Here is a 22239-nt window from a genome sequence, read left to right on the forward strand (position 1 = left end):
TTGGAAGGAGCTTATCTTTCACGTCGCCAGGCAAGTGAGCTAAATCTGTGTATAGACGTGTGGGTATGCGTGTTTGTTCTGCCACTGATTGCAACAGCGACATCAGGACACATCGTATTGTTATGCATTTGAATTCAGACAGGCTGTTGACGTTTGGAAACAGTTGCTTTTGTCATTTATTACTGAATCCGTAGACGACCAAGACAATCAACAGTTGATCTCTTGCTTGTAAGGGCAAGTGCCTATGATTTTGTGAAGAAGTCTATCGAATCTGAATCCATCAGAGTGAAATCTGAGAACATCGACAGCTCATTGCCAAGAATACTAAGGACAGCATCCTCAACCGTGAACGTTTTACTATGAAGGTTTTATTGGTTAATTGGTTAATTGTGGATCTGCAAATGAATCAGAATCGAATTGACGTCCTCGCTAGAATTTAATGTCGAACATGAACAGTTATGAAACAAACGAGTCGTTATTCCAATTGGAATCCTAGGTTCATAATTTTCATTTTCCTATTGCTTGACAAATAACCAATATCCAAACTTGTGGTTTCCTTGTCATTTTTCTGAGTGAATCAATGCCACTTACATTCTGTGTCCTCAATTATTTGTTGGCTATATTCCAGACTCTGTCCTTTTCAGCAGTTTCACCCCTTCGTGTCGTCTTTAATGCCGTGAAAGTTATTCCTTCATGCTCTGCCAGCCTGCCCCTTCTACTACTCAGTGTTTTCCACTAACTCCTTTCTTCACAGATACTGCTGAGAACCTCCCACTTTCTTATCGGTCCACATGAGGCAAAAAATCTTAGAGGCTGGCAACAAATGTCCGATGAAGATCCCGAAACAACAGGAAACAAGTGAACCAGCGGCCACGTAACTCTTAAAGACTTTGAATTTGATGAGAATCCAGTAGGGTTTACAACTGATATACAGCTTATCTACTAACTTACACTCGTGTTTTAGTCTGAGGTGACAGTGCAATAGTGCAGCTATGATTGCAGGAAGTTGTGACAACCCGGTTATTTCCGTCTAGCTTTATCTAATAGTGGACAGAACCATCTGTTCGTCCTCCTAGATAATGACCACACAACTGCTCCTCGTTGTCCAACCAAAGAGTAGTAGGCGGAATGTGTTACTCATGTCGCTAGCAGTTCACACCAACATGCTTTCTTTCCATTCACTGTATCGAAAGAACGTTACACCTGCCTCTTTACAAAACCAGACATTTTTATCAACCATATCCGAGTGAGAATTCCACACATATTTCTGAAACATTATTGGAAACTAAAAATAGATAATAATATAATCACACAGTAATAATTTTAAAATGAATTTCCACACAATACGCGTGGACAATTAATCAGAGCATCAATTTTTGCTTTAAATTTGATAGAAAAGTTACGTAAAACCGAATTTACACCAATACTGGAATGTTTCGACTTTTCGCTTGAGATGTACGCAAGAACTGTCTTCCATATTCCGTAGTAGTAAATACTACTTTGCTATCTGTTATTTCTAAAGTTGAGACTAGTAATATACAGGGAAGAGGATGAGCGTGATGAAATGGAAGAAGTGCTACTGCGAGAAGAATTTGAAACAGACTGAAACTCCGTAGTGGAATCAAGGCTCTTGAGTAGACAACATTCCTTCAAAAATACTGAGATCTTGCGATAGCCATGCGTGACAAAACTGGTGTGCGAGATACACGAGACAGGCAATGTCTTGAGTTTATAGAGTGAAAAAAAGATAAGAGAACGTAGTTGAATCAAATGATGCGATTGTGAGTGAATAATCCTTAAAAATGATATACTAAAAGCAGTGATGAGTTACTTAGGCAACAAAACAACTGATTATAAGGAGCTAGAGAAGATACAAAATGCGGAACTGCTAAAGCAAGGACACTGTTTTTGAAAAGGAGAAATTTGTTAATATGTAATATGGATTTAAGGGTCAGGAAACCGTATCTGAAGGCAACCTTCATAAATGTGAGACGTGGAACATGAAGAGGTCACACAAGGGGTGAATTCAAGCAACTGAAATACACATTACGGATGAATAACGTAGGATAGGTGAATAAGACAACAAGTAAAGACGTACTGAATGGAATCGGAGGAAAGAGAAATAATTAACGCTACTTGACTAAAAAAATGAATCGGCTGATAAAACACGTTGCATCAAGACTCGTCAGTTTGGTAATGAAAGGAAGGGAGGAGGAGGGAGAATGGTTCAAATGGCTCTGAGCACTATGGGACTTAACTTCTAAGGTCATCGGTCCCCTATAACTTAGAACTTCTTAAACCTAACTAACCTAAGGACATCACACACATCCATGCCCGAGGCAGGATTCGAACCTGCGACCATAGCGGTCGCGCGGTTCCAGATTGTAGCGCCTAGAACCGCACGGCCACTCCGGCCGGCGTGGAGGCAGAAGAGGGGCGTGAGCGCATGGGGAGATGTAGAGGAAGACCAATGCCTAACCGTACTGAACATGACCAGGTGGATGTAGCTTTCAGTAGTTATACAGAAATAACGGAGCTTGCAAGGGCCAGACTCTTGCAGAGAGTTGCATCAGCTGCTTATAACCAGTACCCAATTCATAACAACGTGTTTGAAACAGCTTTGAATGTGTATGTGTGTAAGGACTTTTTTCAAACCTTTGTCGTTAACTTTAAAATGAATTAAGTACCAGACTTTTTCTTCTCGAATCTGTGAACCTAACAGCTGAGAGCTAAACGTGTGACAGAAACGAAAGTGGGTCGCGATTTATAAGTAACTCGTCGCACAAGCTCATGAAACTAGGTACTAGCAAAACTGCTAACGTAGTCCTCTCATCGTAAATATTAGTGCTTCTCCAACTCGCCATAAGAAGTCATGCATTCCGCTAGAGACAGATACTGATGTCTTCAGTGTAGCTCATCTGCTTCTCCGGGTAATAAATAATGCGGGTCGTCGCTCGTGCCCTAGATGGAAAGCTACTGGTGTGCGCAATAAGCGCACCACCAATTAATCGGATTTACGTGCGACCCGGCAGACGACTTTCACTTGTCTGCCGCTGGCTAAACTCGGCGCAATCACACTAGCTGGCCACATCTGATGTCAGATAGCGTTTCAACATGGATTCTTCATTCAGACGACCTGTTACACCGCTACGCCGTTCGAAAGAGCGCAAGGCACGGAATGTGCTGCGTTCACATCGGCGACGCAGAAGATTTTTTTTTTTGCTCTATCTGCAGTTAAACGCCTAAATGGAATAGCATACTAAGAAAGACCACCATCAAACATAATCATTTCACAGACTGTGGACAGGTACCAAGTCATGTTCTACGACGGTCTGCAAAAGTAGCCTGTATCCTCAGTAGAAGTTACCCAAGGAAGTGTTGTAGGCCCTCTATTCTTCCTGATCAGTATTAGCGGCACAGGATTATCTGCAAATGATGGTGTCATTGACCGTCTTGTAAAGTCATCAGATGACCAAAACGAATTGCAAAATGATACAGATATCTGTATGGTGCGAAAAGTGGCAGTTAACCTTGAATAAAGAAAAGAGGGAAGTTATTCACGTGCGTACTAAAAGAAATCCGCTAAATTTCGATTACGCGATAAGTCACACACAACTGAAGGCTGTAAATTCAGCTAAATACTTAGGGATTAAGAATTTTTAGCATATTACAGCCCCGTCAGCAACTGTGATAGACTAATATATTAAAAAATCCGCCTCAGTTGCGAAACTTTTCTGGTCTTTACCCAGGTTTCGGCTAGAATAATCTAGCCTTCTTCAGAAGCATAAAATTACTATAACATGCCAGAGTAAGGCACAGTCAACATTAAAATATTAAAACCTATAGTACCGTGGTACCATGTCGAATTAAAACTACTTAACTGGAGTCCATCCCCGGCATCACTTCACCACGCGGTCGGTTGGCAGCGGCAACAATGTAGAGTGCCAACGTAGTTAATTCGACATGGTACCACGGTACTATAGGTTTTAATTTTTAATGTTGACTGTGCCTTACTCCGGCATGTTATAGTAATTTTATGCTTCAGACGAAGGCTAGATTATTCTAGCCGAAACCTGGGTAAAGACGAGAAAATTTTCGCAACCGAGGCGGATTTTTCAATATGTTACTTAAGGACTACAATTACAAATAACCTAAATTGGAACAATCCATAGATAATGCTGTGGGTAGAGCAAACCAAACACTGCGATGCATTGGCAGAACACGTAGAAGGTGCAACAGATCTACTAAAGAGACTGCGTACACTACACTTGTCTGCTCTATTGTGGAGTATTGCAATCATTAAAACAAATGTGTTTTTCGTTGGGACTGGATCTTCTCACGAAATTTCAGTCACCAGTCTTCTCCTCCGATTGCGAAAACATTCTGTTGGCACCCACTTACATAGGGAGAAATGATCATCATGATAAAATATGAGAAACAGGGCTCGCACAGAAAAATTTAAGTGCCCCGTTTTTTCCCACGCGCCGTTCGAGAGTGGAACGGTAGAGAGACAGCTTGAAGATGGTTCATTGAAACCTCTGCCCCCCCCAAAAAAGCACTCCTTCTTCAATCCACGAGTGGCCTGCCGGGACCATCCGATCGCCGTATCATCCTCGGTAGAGGATGCGGATAGGAGGTGCGTGGGGTCTGCACACCGCTCTCCCGGTCGTAAGATGGTATTCTTTACCGAAGCCGCTACTATTCGGTCGAGTACCTCCTCAATTGGCATCACGAGGCTGAGTGCACCCCGAAAAATTGCAACAGCGCATAGCGGCCTGGATGGTCACCCATCCAAGGGCCGACCACGCCCGACAGCGCTTAACTTCGGTGATCTCACGGGAACCGTTGTATCCATTGCGGCAAGGCCGTTGCCTATTGAACCCTCTGCCAGACACTTAGTTGTGAATAGCAGAGTAACCAAGTAGATGTAGATGTAGATCAAGTAATATAAGACGCTACATAGGTCTTTGTTCTGCTGACCAACCGTGACGATCTACAGCCCAGTCACATGGAAGTTGCATGGGGTGGACAAGAATATTGAAGCACCAAGAACGCATTAGCATGTCTAATACGATGAAGGAAACTAGTTAGCATTCCAACCAGATTCCACTCGTCTCGGAACTGATAAATACAGGCCATGCACGGCTTTCTTATACAACTATACCTGCCAGATAGTGGCAACTTCAGGTAAGGGTGCTGGAGGTTGGTAGCGATGACACACCCTTCTCTCTACAGCAGAACACAAAGGTTCAATATTATTGAGATTTGGTGATTGTGGTGGGCAGAGGAGATGGCGCCATTCATCTTCGTGCTCACAAAATAGTCTTGAACAGGGTTCCCTGTCGTTTATGAACACAGTATCACCACCAGGGTACAAAATTTGTACCATGTGACGGATCTGAACAGCCAAAATGGTCACATAATTCTTGGCAATAATGTGACCTTCGCAGACTAACCATTAGTCTCATGGAATACCACGATATGGCTGGCCAAACCATCACCGAAACCCCACCACGTTTCGCTCTTGGCACGTAAATTCAGGCATACGTTTTAACCGCGTGAAACAAGCCTCATCCTACCAAACTAATTCTTCTATCGTTCCATAGTCCAGATATTGTGTCTACGGCAGCACGTTTTCCTAACACGGGCATTCTTGTCACTGATCTCGTAATTCCAGATCGCCCTCAAGTTCCCTGCTTATGCAGCTCCTTTTGTGTGGTTTAGGTGCAGACATAGTTCGTAAGTGCAGCATTCTGTCGTACAGTCACTTACGCTGCCGTCCTCTTATTTTTCGGCACAGTCCGCAAGACCATCTGTCACGATCACTAAATACACACTTTCGTCCGCGTTGGGACTTATCGGATGATGTTTTTCCGTTTTCCTCGTATATGGTATAAGCGCTTCTTGAAACAGCCAACACTTCGGCTCCGTTAGGTACAAAAGTACGCACCATATGAGCACCGACAGTCAACCCATGTTCTAATTCACTTAGCGCAAACATAATGCAGTCTCAGCTACACACACTATTCTGACCACGACGGCACAGATGCCATTCGTGATTAAATACAATAGTGCAACCTGTACATTTGGCCAGGATCTCTATTTTTGTTCGAGCATGTATTTGTCGCAGCGCTTCCATATATTTGTCCAACTCCGGTACTTCTTATTTTCGGCATCGATGCCTAGATGAGCAGTAAAATGCGAACCTGGGAACTAGGAGGTCGCGGAATCGAAGCCTGGATGAAACACGAATATTTTTTCTGTCTTTAATCTAGCTCCAGGACGCCTCTCCCTAGTTGGACAGTTGGAATAGATTAGGGACACGAAAGTAGTCGAACTGGCGTCCAACTTCACATATGACCCACACAAATACACACAAAAACACACAAACACGCACACTAATACACGCATGCACACACACAACGGAAAACGTAATAATAAAATCTTTCTACTAGTTTTCGAGCAGTTTCTCTACCCTAGTGAACATCTGGAATCACATTCTTATTAAAAAAAATGTTTCAAATGGCTCTGAGCACTATGGGACTTAATATCTATCGTCATCAGTCCCCTAGAACTTAGAACTAATTAAACTTAACTAACCTAAGGACATCACACAACACCCAGTCATCACGAGGCAGAGAAAATCCCTGACCCCGCCGGGAATCGAACACGGGAACCCGGGCGCGGGAAGCGAGAACGCTACCGCACGACCACGAGCTGCGGACCATTCTTAATTATCAGGGCTTTTTGTTGTGTGACGACCTTCATTGCGGTGTCACGACTCCAGAATCTGCATGACTGTCACTTTTGTTGACTTCTTTTCTATCTGACATCTCAGTAATGAAATTTCCAAATGTTTAACATATACAGTCATTACAGGAACTTGCATATGTTGGACGTAACGTGAGTAAGCCATGATGGTGAAACTATGACTTCGAAATGTACAGTGGTATAGTATAAATATTCTGAAACAGTAAGCGAATTTTACTATGAAGTTTTCTGTAACAATTGTGTCCTAACTTACCAGTAATCCGCCTTCCACGGTCATACATAGGCCTAATTAAAAGGAGGCCATGCCGATCAAGCTGCAACAATGTTGAACTCTTGACTGATAAAACAATCACAAAGTAGGTTTATAGTCTAAGTTCTGGTACAAAATCTGAAGAAGGGACTCAGTAGAATGACGAGAAATTCAAGAGATAACAAAAGTGTATCCGTAGTGGGCCAGGCTTTCATTCTAAGAATGCCTAAGAGAGAATATTCTCACTAGCATCGTTAGTGTTGTTGCTGAATTTGTGACCTTCAGTTCATGGTCTTCAGTTCATGGTCTTCAATCCATGTTGACCCAGCTTTTACCTCTCTGCAATACTACCATAGCCTACGCACATTACTGCGCACCACAGTCAAGGCAAGGTCTCCCTCTAGAATTATTGTCTTCCATTATCAAATTGACTACTCCTTGAAATCTCAGGAAGTGTTCTTTTAACGGACCCTTTCTTTCAGTCAAATTATTTGCGTCTCGAATTCAATTAAGTACTTCCTTATTATTTACCTCTTAAATTCCATTCAGTACCCCCTTATTAGTTATGTATCTCTTTCTGAAACCCGTTTCTCGCTATTTACAGGCTGTGTTTTATAACCTCTACTTTAGCCATTGTCTGTTACATTTCTGAGCACGCAACAAAACTCGTCTCCTACTCTTGTGTTTTATTTCCTAACAAAGCTCCGTCAGCCATACCTAATTTAACTCAACTACATTCGATTATCCCTGTTTCAATTTTGTTGACGTCGACATTATAACCTCTTTTCAAAATATTATCCATTACTTTCAACTGCCCCTCGAAGTAATTTTCTATCTCTGCTAGATCACGAACGTTGTAAACAAATATAATTCATTTAATTTCTTCTCAATCAACGTTGTCTTCCCAAAGTTCCAGTGCTTTCCTTTATTACTTTCGAGATGCACAGATTTTATTACACGGTGGAAAGTCTACAAATCTGTCTCACTCCCTCCTCAACCACCTCCTCTCTTTCGCGTCCTTCTACTTTCACAATTGCAGTCTAGTCTCTGTACGGATCGTAGATACCTTTTCCCCTTCTGTAGTTTTCTTTTTCGTTTACGTTCTTATTACTCTAAAACTCCATAAATGAAGCGGACTTCCAGTCTAAGCAATATCATTCTCATTTACCGTTTTTGTTCGAATTATACTTTGCGTCCTTGTTACAGCTAACACAAGTTCCAATTCATTAACCGCCTGACTCAATTCTTGTTCGCTTACAGCGGCCACTGCTGTGTCATCCACGAAACGTGTCGTGCTGAAGTTATATCCCCGGCAAAAGAATTATACTTTTCGTAACACAAGTTCATACGCAGTGGCATCTTATAACTTTCTTGTTTTAGTCCTCTTATGCCATTCCATTTGCGATGCATTTTCCAGTCTACTTCACATGCAGAGAACATGTTTCCATTGTTTCATTGTAGCTGATACGACATTGCCTAAAAATGAAAAAAAAAATTATACCATTGCATATTATCACAAATCTCCTCCCAATATACAAATGCAACATATGTTTCCTTCTTTCATCTAATTCTTCTTTCCACTATTAGTCGCAGTGCTGAAATCATGTCTTAAGTGCCCCCTAATCTTTTCCCACTCGAAATTTAACCTTTAGTCATTCATTAAAGTAACCTGAGCTCAGAAGCTGAGGAGTGAAAATTCATTCTCGTCTTCTGTAATCTTGCGTCACGCTCGTTTTATGAATCCCATCCCGCAGACCAGTATTACGCTCAGGTGCCAGGTTCGTCGCAGCTGTCATTTTATCAGGAGCAAAAGTTCTGTTTAAGCATTTTTCAATATCAGCAGGTTTACCGTATTTACCAGGCAACATTTCACCAACCACAGTTTCAAGAGGACGGAACGATGGTTAATAAGACAACAGTACAGTCGTATACCTTCTGCTGTAGATAGCTTTCTTCCGTATATTTTCATTACTTATTGTGTTACTGTGTGCCTCGTACCTTTAATAGATTCAGGCAGCATCTCAGCATCTTAGCAGTCGATTATTTGGCGTCTATAACGATGCTAGACCAACAACAAGAAAAGGTAAACAATTTTATGTCACAAGCAAAACCACAACGACTGTGACAGTAAAAAACGTTGTTAAACACTTTCGGAAGTTAAGTCTGTTTCAATGCAGCTTGTTTCGGATAAGAAGCAATCCATCTTCACATCTTTTCACAAAGTAGTTTTTCTATTTAGAAGCTAAGCAGCCTCCACAAGTTTGTCTGAAATTCCGAAGGTAGGCGGGTTAGACAGGCCCATGAAGATGGATTTTAAAATTTTAAACGCCGCTGTCCTTCAGTAGCGGCACACGTAGAAACTTGATAGCTTTCGAAAATAGCAGCTTACCTGTTACAGAATTAAAGGTTTATTAACCCTTTACTGCGGTTTCACCATAAATTTGTCGATACCTCATAATGGGTTAATGAAGCTTTAAATCTGCAACTGATTGACTGTTGTTTTACAATCCTACGGAAATGTATTGCTTGAAAATCGGAAGCAGGTAAATTATCAAAGTCACTCTGATCCCAGATTGCTATATAAAAGTCAGTTATCGATACTGCAAGTGTCTCAGATGTACTGGCGCAACACAACCCTTATATACATTTAAGGTGTTATAACACAACGGAAAACTATAACGCAACGTCAAGTCGTGACGTTTCAGTCAGAAAATAAACTTTGTAAAAAAAGGCATTTCTACCAAGTATAAAAATTAGTTCGTTCGATGATTTCCTCTATTATTGTTACTATAAAATTTTTATAGACTTTCTTGGACAGATGTTCTACCAAGTGAAATATGCGAGCACGTCTCATGGCCCTTCGTGACAGCCCGTGGGGATGGGTCATCAGTTGTACTCGGGTAGCTCATTTGGTAGAGCAACTGGCCGTGAAATTCAAAACGAGGAGGTTTGAGTACCCGGTCGGCACACAGTTCTAATTTGACATAATATTTCATACACGGGCACTCCGTTCAATACTGAAAATTCATTCTGCTGTTTTGGAAATTACATAATATGCTACACTTTACATTTGAAAGCCCATTACACAGTTTACACGTCTCTAGCCTGAAACAACCACTTATTCATAAAAATACATTTTAGGTGCATTGTCTTTCGACTCACTTGATTCTCATGTATCTTGTTTTCTGTCCAGTAAAACTCACTTATAGTAAAAATAATTTCTGTCTGCCGTACTGTAATAACAGTTCGTCGCGCTTCAGTGTTAACGAGTTCCTCGCCCGCCTCCTCTTCGCTCTCGCCCTCTAACGACCACACATTTTTCCGCTTTGCTGCGCAAGCATCGCTGTTTCAGATCTTGCGGATATTTTCGTCATCTACATCCTCGCTATCACAAAATTGTACCCAAACAAATGCATTTGTTCACTATGAAAAATTTGTACCCAAACAAAAGAATTTGTTCTAATTGTACCAGAATACTTTTAGGGCTCCCTTTCCTCGTATTTCCAAAGTCTCCAAAGCACTGGGTTTGTGCATAAGTCATAGATTTATTCCATAAGTTTAATAAACACAGCAGATACACATAACACAGACTTTAGTCATCAATAATATATTCTCCTTCACTATTTACAACAGTCCGCCAATGCTGCGATAGCTTTTCGATGCAGTGGCTGTAGAGATCACGACTGAGGCAAAGAACTCGTCGAGCCGTATTCGGAACTCATTTCCAACCGGAAACGTTCCTTTAAGGTTGTTGGATAGCGACCGCACAAGGTGAAAATCTGAGGGCGTAAGACGAGGTAAATAAGGTGGGTGTGGAATGGCTTACCAATCCAACACCTGTATAGTGCTTTTTGTCAGTCTACGAGAATGCGCATAGGCGTTACCGTAGAGCAGCATCACTTCACGCAATCTTCCCGGTCGTTGTTCTTGGATTGCGCCTACAAGACATCTCAGTTGTTGACTATAATCGTTGTTCTTGGATTGCGCCTACAAGACATCTCAGTTGTTGACTATAAATCACAGCAGTAATGGTAACATCTCGGGAGACCAATTCGTAGTACAGTATGCCGTCACCGTTCCATCAGATTATCTTTCGGCGAGCCGGCCGCGGTGGCCGTGCGGTTCTGGCGCTGCAGTCCGGAACCGCGGGACTGCTACGGTCGCAGGTTCGAATCCTGCCTCGGGCATGGGTGTGTGTGATGTCCTTAGGTTAGTTAGGTTTAAGTAGTTCTAAGTTCTAGGGGACTTATGACCTAAGATGTTGAGTCCCATAGTGCTCAGAGCCATTTGAACCATCTTTCGGCGACGTGCACAGGCCTATGTATGGGGAGTTGCTGCTTGGTTTGGTCTAGTCCATTCTTTACTTTCCTTATGTCAGTATAAAGACACCATATCTCTTAACGAGTAACGATAGAGCCTAGGAATGGTTGGTGTCGTTCACGACCCACTTGATGACCAGAAAAATGAGAAGCACATAGCCCTTCCGCTGACTTTTATGATTTCGGCGTAGAGAATACGTCCGATTTTTGAACCTGCATCATTGTATGCAAATGACGCACGATAGCGCAATAATCACAGTTAATCACATTTGCCAGTTTCAGAGTAAACTGACGTGAATCACTGCGGATGAATGCGTTTCAAGGATCATCTGTAACAGTTGTGTTACTAAATGTGACACTTCTGTCACTAAATGTAACTGGGTTATCTCTTTTGATGCAAGTCAGTTGTCAGGATGAGCATTCTAAAGCATTCTGTCAGGGTGAAAATATTAAATAAATTAACTTTTCCCTCTTAACAACATGTGGGCAGGGTGGGTTCTTCCTTGGCTCGGGTATGAGGTCGAATGAAACATCATTTTTACATAAGATAACTTTATTGAAGATTGGTACAACTGTATCTTACTGAATGTTCTGGTTCGGAGAGCGGCAGCTGTGTCGTTTGTGAAGTCTTCTGCTGCGGCAGCGGCGGCGGCGGCGGCGTCTGATTACGAGTAGCGCGTGTGTATCTCGTGTCGCCGTATCGCCCAGTTGACTGGAGACGCGCAGCGCGAAGTGGCCCGTTTAATTATTGCGAGCGAAGTCGTGCATCGGATGGTGATACCTTGGATGTGGCGTCCCAGTGTTTCTCTTCTCTAAGCGGCCGCGTGTGTTGTGCGTCGACCAGCGGAGCGGCCGGCGGCGCAAGGCCAGTGTCCCGGACTCGAACCACGGACTCCCGCTTGCCAGTCTTCGGCTGTCAGTTCTTCATCCCAGCTCACAGGTGACTGCTGAGGTGAGGCCGTCTCCTTCCCGTCCTCACGAGTCACCCGGGTACGTAAAAATCAAATACCTTTTAACTTCTGTCTTCTGGCGCCGCGGCTGCTGCTTGCTGTTCCATTACAGCGGCGGACTTGGTTCATCTGTGCATGATGCAGACTCTTCTTGCATGACGGTCTTCAGCACCGAAACTGATTGAAAACTACTGCTGCTCTACTTTCATTCCTTCGTCTTTCGTCTTCGTCTCCGTCCCCGTCTCCGTCTTCGTCTCCGTCTCCGTCTCTCTGGCCCACTGCGTCTCGCGTATTTATTCACTTCAATTTACTGGAGGTGAACGACTTCACGGTCATTGCCTCTTTTGTCACGTTGAGAAGCTCCTCGAAGAATCTTCTTAACGTCGGTCATTGGCTCTTGGAATGTAGGCGAGGGCCTTTGATCACATGTGACGACTGAGAAACACGTGAGCCGGTCATTGCCTCTTCTGTCACGTTGAAAAGCTTCTCGAAGAGTCTTCTTAACGTCGGTCATTGGCTCTTGGAATGTAGGCGAGGGCCTTTGCTCACATGCGTCAACTGAGAAACACGTGAGCCGGTCGGGCGATGCCCTGACGGCTGAATCGACAGCGCCCGCTTATGTCGAACTTGCTGACTTCACGGTCATTGTCTCTTCTGTTCTGCTGTTCTGCCCGCTGTTTGCGAGTATGTAACTCTCTAAACTAAACCAAGTTTTTCATTTATATTCTAATTTCTAGTTCACTTTGATTTCACTAAATTATTTACTTAAGTACTACTCAACACATCACTGAACGTACCACAGTACTTACGATGATATAACCAGTTGCCTAATATTGTGCTCCATTGTGGCAACGTACACCATGTGATCAAAAATATTCGGATACCCCAACAAATACGTTTTTCATTTTAGGTGCATTGTGCTGCCAGCGAGCTCAGTAGTCATTATATATGGTGAGAGAGCAGAATGGGGCACACCGCGCGACACACGGACTTCGAACGTGCTCAGGTGATTGGGTATCACTTGTGTCATATGTCTGTACGCGAGGTTTCCACGCTTCTAAACATTCCTAGGTTCACTATTTCCGAAGTGATAGTGAAGTGGAAACGTGAAGGGACACGTACATCACAAAAGCGTTGAGGCCGACCGTATCTGTTGACTGACAGAGACTAAATTGGCTGTTGAAGAGGGTCGAAATGTGTAATAGGCAGACAACTATCCAGACCGTCACACAGGAATTCCAAAGTGCAAGTACTATAAGCGTTAGGCGGGAGGTGAGAGAACTTGAACTTCATGGTCGAGCAGCTGCCCATAAGCCGGACATCACTTCGATAAATGCCAAACGACACTTCGCTTGGTGTAAGGATCGTAAACATTGTACGATTCAACAGTGGGAAGAGTTGTGTGGAGTGGCGAATCACGATACACAACATGGTGACCCGGTGACAGGGTGTGGGTATGGCGAATGCCCAGTGAATATCATCTGCCACCGTGTGGAGTGCCAACAGTAAAATTCGGTGGCGGTGGTGTTATGGTGTGGCCATTTTTTTCTTGGAGGGTGCTTGCACCCCTTGTTGTTTTGCGTGGAATTATCACAGCACAGGCCTACACAGATGTTTTAAGCACCTACTTGCTTCCCAATGTTCAAGAGTAATTCTGGGATGACGATTGCATCTTTCAGCACGATCGAGCACCTGTTCGTAATGCACAGCCTGCGACGAAGTGGTTACACGACATTAACATCCATGTAATGGGCAGGCCTGCACCGAGTCCTGACCTGAGTCCTGCAGAACACCTTTGGGCTGTCTTGGAACGCCGACTTCGTGCCACGCCTCACCGACCGACATCGATACCCCTCCTCAGTGCACAGTGCAGCACTCCGTGAAGAAAGGGCTGCCATTCCCCAAGAAACCTTCCAGCACCTGATTGAACGTATGTCTGCGAGAGTGGAAATGGTTATCAAGGCTAAGGGTGGGCCAGCACCATGCAGAACTCCAGCATTACCGATGGAGGGCGCCACGAACTTTTAAGACATTTTTAGTCAGGTGTCCGGATACTTTTGATCACATAGTGTAGTGCCCACATGAGGAAGCTGTACATCTTAACGAGTCAATGACACATTAAAATCCACCCTATACCCTGGCTGCACACTATCAGCAACATCCTACCACCTGAATTACGACGCCAAGAAGCAATCAATCGAGAATGGAGGAAACTTACCACCCCGACTACCCACAAGACCTCCCAATTCATACAGTCTTAGGCAACCCTCCCGCAGACCGCTTACAATATCGCAGTCTACTGTGCATAATGGAAGGAACGACAAGAAGAGTGGCGCAAGAGGTTGAATGCTGCAACAATAGCACATCAAGGTGTCCAGGACCGAACTGCCGGCCTAGCAGGATTTCATCTGAATAGAAGTGAGTGGACAAGCCTGAACAGAATAAGAACTGGCGACGGCAGGTGCAAAACTATGATGCACAAATGGGGACTGCGAGATTCTCCAGCCTGTGACAGTGGGGCCCAAGAATAAAGTGTTCAACATATTGATGGAGACTGTCCTCAGAGGAAGTATCCTGGACCATATAGTGTCTTTATTAGTGCTACTCCGTCTGCTGTTAGTTGGCTTCAATCATTATATATTGAACTATGATTAAATGTACCGTCGGCCGCGGTGGTCGAGCGGTTCTAGGCTCTTCAGTCCGGAACCACGCGACTGCTACGTCGCAGGTTCCAATCCTGCCTCGGGCATGGATATTGTTTGTCCTTAGGTTAGTTAGGTCTACGTAGTTCAACGTTCTAGGGGATTGATGACCGCAGATGTTAAGTCCCGTAGTGCTCAGAGCCATTTGAACCATATGACTTAAATGTATCTGTATTGTTTTAAACTTGAATTTGTATCAGTTGAAGTAGTCAGTAATATTACGTCAGTAATTTTCACAATTTAAAAACGTGTATAAAATTTGTGCCAAAAAGTAAAACTAAACTATATGTAAATGTGTAACTGGATATACGTGTAAAATTAAACTTTATGTTCCTGTCGAGGTCTGCTGTTGTAGCCATACGATATATAAATAAATAATAAACTCTGAAAGTCTCCCTGAACGTGGAAGAGTCACTAATGTCAGGACGATCCTCCTTAAAATAAGAAAAAACATTTTGCTGACGTGCTCTGTCCATTGACATTGCCCTACACACGGCGTAAATGTTGCTGACTGCAAACAGAAGGATATGTCGAAAATGTTCCGATTTCTCCGCTTAGCACTTCATTTTCAGGCGTTCACAGCTCCACTCACTATCTGCAAGTCACAAAATGTTAACTCAAATAACAGCAATGAGCTACAAATAAAAAATGACAATCCAATAATAAACCCATACCAACTGGAACACCAATATGCAAAACAAAATCGATACGAACTTATGCACCAAACTAATAGTACGCACGAATAATCGGCAAATGAATATTCTTCACGCTGATGATCGGAGTTTTCCTTGTGTTACCCAGTAGTGTCGAGGCCCTGATAGTGCATCTTTCTGTAAAAACTTTTAAACCTTTTACTTTCACCACGTGTTCGCCTGCAACTGGATAGCCTCTAACTGCCAGACGAATGAATTTGCGGCAGGACTCGCATAATGACAAGCGTATGTAGTAAGAAGTGCATGGCCACGGCACAGCTCATACAAAGGGAGCGCTCTTTCCAAAGCGAGGCGAAAGGGAAGACCACAGGCAGGAAAATTGTCTCGTCCCGAAACGGCGCAGGTGCGTCAGAAACTCTTATTGCCCCATAAGGCATCGCCAGCACCGACAGCGCAAAGTGATCTTCTTCTTCGCACTCTTTTCCGAGCGCTGACTATTGCGTCCGACCTCGATGAGAAGTTGACATTTAACGTTTCACGGCCGCTTTCTAAGCAAAGACTGACCGTCTCGACAGGAATTGGTCGAGTTCCCATTTGCGTCAGACGCTAGGAGAGGCGACTATTGCAGTAACGCGGCCGCACTGGCGTCGGAGGCGTCCTTGCCCGGATCACACGATTCGCCATCCTTCAGCACATCCTGCCGACGGCTGCTGCCCCCGGCGTGCCCTGGTCTCTCAGGCGGCAAAAAAAGTACGAATTAAACGTCCAGAGGAGTGGCCTAATTGCCGTACGCTACGAGCGCATACATCAGAGCCACTTCAGGCGGTGCAAGAAGAACCGTATCGTCCTCAGAGGCTGAACAGGGGGCGTCTTTATTGCAGTACGTGCTTCGAAGAACGATAAGCCCCGACAGGCGGCGCTACGCCAGGACAGGAAATGGCAAACCTAATTCGCGAAACGGGTCAAGTGTGTAGCGAGATGGGCGATTCCGGCCGCGTGGCAGCTCAGCTACACGTACCGTTTAGATAGCGTGCTGGACGCAAGGACGCGCCGCTGGCCAGGCTTGTAATTCTGCGGTCACGCAGCTCCACAATCTCGCACCTGCATCGCAGTGCCCTTAGGCCGCGTTCCGTGCTTTAATAACAGCCTATTACTTTGATTCGGGCACCTGGGTGGCTCTTAAAACTGGGATAGTGTTGGCGAGGACCGTCTGTGGACGTAATTCAAGATGATATCACCGCAGGTGTCAGGAGATGGTACAGTCCTTGAGGTACCCTGCTGAGGTTGGCGGAGAAGTGGTCGGGTACGTACGTGATGCGCGCGTTCGAATTCCTGCCTGCCTGCCTGTGTGTGTGTGTGTGTGTGTGTGTGTGTGTGTGTGTGTGTGAGTGTGTGTTTGAGAGCATGAGTCCAGCTGACCTGACCCGGCAGTTCATCTAATGAGCGGGACCCTGATTACCTAACTTACGGATCCGGTAGCTAATACGCTATTGCGGTTTGGCGTAATTGCTTTCGCACTGAAGGTGATGTGGAGAAATTAGCTGCTTGTGCATTTACTTCGGAATTAGTGTGGAATTAGCTTGTCGGTGGTCCTCCGGGTAATTTCGTGATGCTGAGCAGTTTTGTTGTTACATTTGCTATAAGTTCCCGCGTTAAGCATTGCTTAGTGTACGCAGTGTACTTATTCTGCAGCAGACTATACACTGTAGTGAAACCTTTACTCGAGATTAAACTGTGCGTCGCTATGGAACTCGAAAGCAGACAACGGCCTTTTGTGGAGTAGCGTTTGAGGGCTGATCTGTGCAATCACGCTTCACGCGCACTACTGAAAGATCCAGCCTAGAAGAAACTTCCTAATATTTGATTTTATTTCAGATTCATCAGTTTATCACGAACGCCACAGTTACGTGGTCATCGGACGAGCTACTACATGCATAACAGGATGCTGATTAGAAAACCTATAAGCAAAAGTAACTACAGAATTAAGAAAACTCCAAAAAAGTTTGAGAAATTGTATGAATAACTTACTCTGGATGGGATCCACATGCTCGGTAAATTTAATGAACGGATTTGTTTCCACCAGGCAGTTATTTTAAACTAGAACTTTAGTAAGTACCGCAGGATGGTTCTTTTCAAGTGCTTAATGGACATGAATACATCATCTTCCTAAGTCACATAAAACCAAAGTCATATGCCGTGCACATTTATGCGTAGCATGGATGTCAGTGTACAAAACCTCAGAATAGCCATTGTAATGTGATTTCAGCCACGCTACACAACTAAACTTTTAAGTATTGTTAAAGCTATCTACCATTGTAAAATTTAAACTACAAAGCAGAATCTCTTTGAATGGGTATAATTTAAATATTGATGCACTTCAAGCTCAAGCAGACAAAGAATAGATTGTATGTTCTTTACCTCATCTTTTACAACGTAGTGCAGATATCGCATTCTCAATAATCATATGGTTAGCCAATTCCGCTTCTTATACAGTTTTCCTTTTTCTATATTTTCTAGTTAACTTATTCTCTTGATGTTTTTCATACGTAATTTTCATAAAAAAGAGTAAAGTAAGGTTATTACAATGTGACAGTACAACTATTGCACATACTAGTAAACACTCACGGAGGTCCCGGCGGAGAGGTTCGAGTCCTCCCTCGGGCATAGGTGTGTGTGTTTGTCCTTAGGATAATTTAGGTTAAGTAGTGTGTAAGCTTAGGGACTGATGACCTTAGTAGTTAAGTCCCATAAGATTTCACACACGTTTAAACATTTTTGAAACACTCACTGATATGCGAACACACTATGACCACTGCCCACCGTGTCGTTGGATCACGCCTGGCGGGCACGTGACGGAGTAAAAAATTACGTAAGCGGAGCAGACAGGGACAGGGGATCACCCAAGCGGATATATTGGCTGGAAATGGGGAAATCCATTGAGATAAGCGACTCTGATAAAGGGCGGATTACTGTTATGCAGAGTCTGTGAACGAGTATCTCGAAAACGAGGAAGTTGGTCCTATGTTCACGGGCTACTGTCGTAAGCCTCTACGAAAGAGGTAGAAGGACAGTGAAGCTACCAGTAGGCGCTAAATGTTTTGACATCCACTACTCTTCACAGAATATGGGGTTCTGAGGCTTGTCTGCTTTGTAAAGTAGGATTGGTGGTGATACGTGGCATCTCTATCAAAAGAACACAATGCTGGTGTAGGGATAAGGTTTTCGGAGCACACCGTTCGTAGTACATTGTTGAATAAGGAGTTCCATGGCAGACCGCCACTGCGTGTTCACACATTGACCCAACGATAACGTCAATTATGATTGCAGTGGGCTCAGTACCACCGGGATTCGACCATCGATCAATGGAAACGTTTCGGTTCTTCGGGTGAATCACATTTTTGCAATACTAAGTCGACGGTCTTCTCCACGAACGCCGTCATCGAGGTGAAAGGCGGCTCCAAACGTGCAACACGCCTCGGACACAGGCTGGCGGGAGCACTATAACCCTATGGGAGACATTCGTCTGCGCTTGCATGAGATCTGTGGCAGTCGAAGACACGCTGACCGCTGAGAACCACCTGTATTCTCTGATTGTTGATGTCTTTTCCACTGACGATGTCGTTTTTCAGCAGTATAACTGTCCGTGTCTCGGAGCCATAACCTTGCTACAGTGGTATGAGGAGAATTATAGTGAATTCACGCTGATGTCTCGGCGACCAAATTCGCTTTGTGTAAATCCTATGGCCCCCATCAGGATCGCTGTCGGGAGCCACCGCAATTACGATTGCAGTGGGCTCAGTAGTATCGGGATTCGACCATCGATCAATGGAAACGTTTCGGTTCTTCGGGTGAATCACATTTTTGCAATACTGAGTCGATGGTCTTCTTCACGAACGCCGTCATCGATGTGAACGGCGGCTCCAAACGTGCAACACGCCTCTGACACGCTGGTGGGAGCAGTATATTCCTATGGAAGACATTCTTCGGCGCTTGCATGAGACCTGTGGTAGTCGAAGACACGCTGACAGCTGCAAACCACCTGTATCTTCTCATTCTTGATGTCTCTTCCACTGGCGATGTCGTTTTTCAGCAGTATAACTGTCCGTGTCTCGGAGCCATAACCTTGCTATAATGGTATGAGAAGAAATTGGTGAATTCACGCTGATGTCTCGGCAAACAAATTCGCTTTGTCTAAATAGTACGGCCCCCATGTGGGTGGCTGTCGGGAGCCATCGCTACGTACGCATGTCAGCGACCCGCTATCTACACGAGTTACATGACCTGTGGTAGACATCTAAAGGCACATACCTCCACAAGGCTACCAACAAACATCGGCTCCCTGATACGCAGAATCCGAGATGTACTTAGTTGTGGAGACGGAAAACAAGCTATTAAGCCAGTGGTGGTAATGTTTTGGCTCATCAGGGTATATAACATTAGCACGTCAACTTAATTACGTTCTTCTTCTCCTTTTTACTTTATTGGGGACACATTGCACTGGCGACACTATTACACGACCTCATACAGTGTACGGGTCCTGGAATGTGTAGTGTGTATTGCAAGAATAAAAGTCTGCACACAATGGCGTGCAAATCGACAAGTCACCACACACTTTCTAGCCCGATTAAAGGTCTGATACATTAATATTAGTTTTCCATATAGGATAGCGGTATCATTTCCGTTAAATAATCATACGTAACGACAGATAGAACGTTATTGTCGTCAATTAACAAGCAAATTAAATGGCATGCTTACAATATGCAAGCTGTCAGAATGCAGATAAAAGTCAGGAGGCGATGGATGTCTTAGTTATTTCTTTTAAACTGACTATCGAAACTATATGTATATAATTTAGATCTTAGAGTCAAGCAACATGAATTAATTTATTACAGCAGCCACAGATTAGCCCTACATACACCTGTTTAAAGCTACGAACCGTCTGCTGACACAATGACTTCCGATGTAAAATGCTAATTGTGTATCAAAGGCCTAATTCCAAGGGGAAGTGATATTTATTTCTGAGTGCTAAACGGCATGCACATCAGCTCCCTTTCGGTATCACTTGAAACATTCACTTGGAAAATTTCGGGAAACTGGTTTACATAGATATGCGATCGTTGAGAGCAGCAGTCCCTATCGGGTGTGGATGGTGGTGGTGGTGGTGGTGGTTAGTGTTTAACGTCCCGTCGACAACGAGGTCATTAGAGACGGAGCGTAAGCTCGGGTTAGGGAAGGATTGGGAAGGAAATCGGCCGTGCCCTTTCAAAGGAACCATCCCGGCATTTGCCTGAAACGATTTAGGGAAATCACGGAAAACCTAAATCAGGATGGCCAGAGACGGGATTGAACCGTCGTCCTCAAGAATGCGAGTCCAGTGTGCTAACCACTGCGCCACCTCGCTCGGTCGGGTGTGGAACTGATTGTAATTGACAGGGAGTGAGTATCATGTCGGTGTCAGTCGGTTAGCATATTAGTCTTACATTGTGCTACATGGCTGGGTGGTAGTATCGGGATGACACAGTTGTGAAGGAAATGTCTGGTCAGCAGCACAAGGTCGAAAGTATGAAGTTCGTAGTAAAAATATTTCTGTTACTGATAAATCAGATATATGTACAGTATTTAACAATCATTTTCTGAGCTTTCCTGGTGAATTAAATAAAAATTTAGTTTCTACAGGGAATCATATAACTCTCTTGCCAATGGCCTTTCCGAGATTGGTGTCTGAAATACTCCTCTGCTATACAGACATGGGGGAGATTGAGCAAATAATTAAATCACTGAAGACTAAGGACTCTCATGGTTATGATGGAGTGCCTAGCAGAACATTAAAGTACTGTGCTGCACATGGTAGCCCTGTATTTAGCCATATTTGAATTTTTCCTTTAGGAGTGGTCAATTTTCTGAACGATTAAAGTACTCATTAGTAAAGCCGCTTTATAAAAAGCGAGAAAGGGATAATGTGGACAACGTTAGACATATATCTTTGCCATCAGTGTTTGCTAAACTTATTGAAACGGCTGTGTATGTAAGGGTAATTGATCATTTTATATCACACGATTTGCTACAAAATGTACAGTTTTGCTTTAGAAGTCGTTTAACAACTCAAAATGCTATATTCTCTTTTCTCTGTGGGGTTTTGAATGGGTGAAACAAAAGGTTTCGAACGCTAGGCATATGAAATGAAATGATCGTATGGCATTGTTGGCCGGGAGGCCCCTTGCGGGGAAGTTCGGCCGCCGTATCGCCAAGTCCTTTTTAGTTGACGCCACTTCGGCGACTTGCACGTCAATGATGATGAAATGATGATGATGAACACACAATCTTCGATTAAACTAAGGCGTCGGATTGTGTTGATCACAAAGTATTGCTCCAAAAGTTGTACCGTTACGGAATACGGGGAGTAGTTCACAACTGGTTAACCTCTAACTTTAGCAACAGGCAGCAAAAGGTCATTATTCACAATGTTGAAAGAATGGCTGTGATGTGGGGTCTGAGTGGGGTACAGCCAAGTGGAGGGGAGGTGCCCTATGGATCAGTGCTGGGGCCATTTCCGTTCCTTATTTGTATAAATGATATGCTTCTTAGTATTATGAA

Source organism: Schistocerca nitens, chromosome 9 (assembly GCF_023898315.1).
Source record: "Schistocerca nitens isolate TAMUIC-IGC-003100 chromosome 9, iqSchNite1.1, whole genome shotgun sequence".
NCBI lineage: Eukaryota > Metazoa > Arthropoda > Insecta > Orthoptera > Acrididae > Schistocerca > Schistocerca nitens.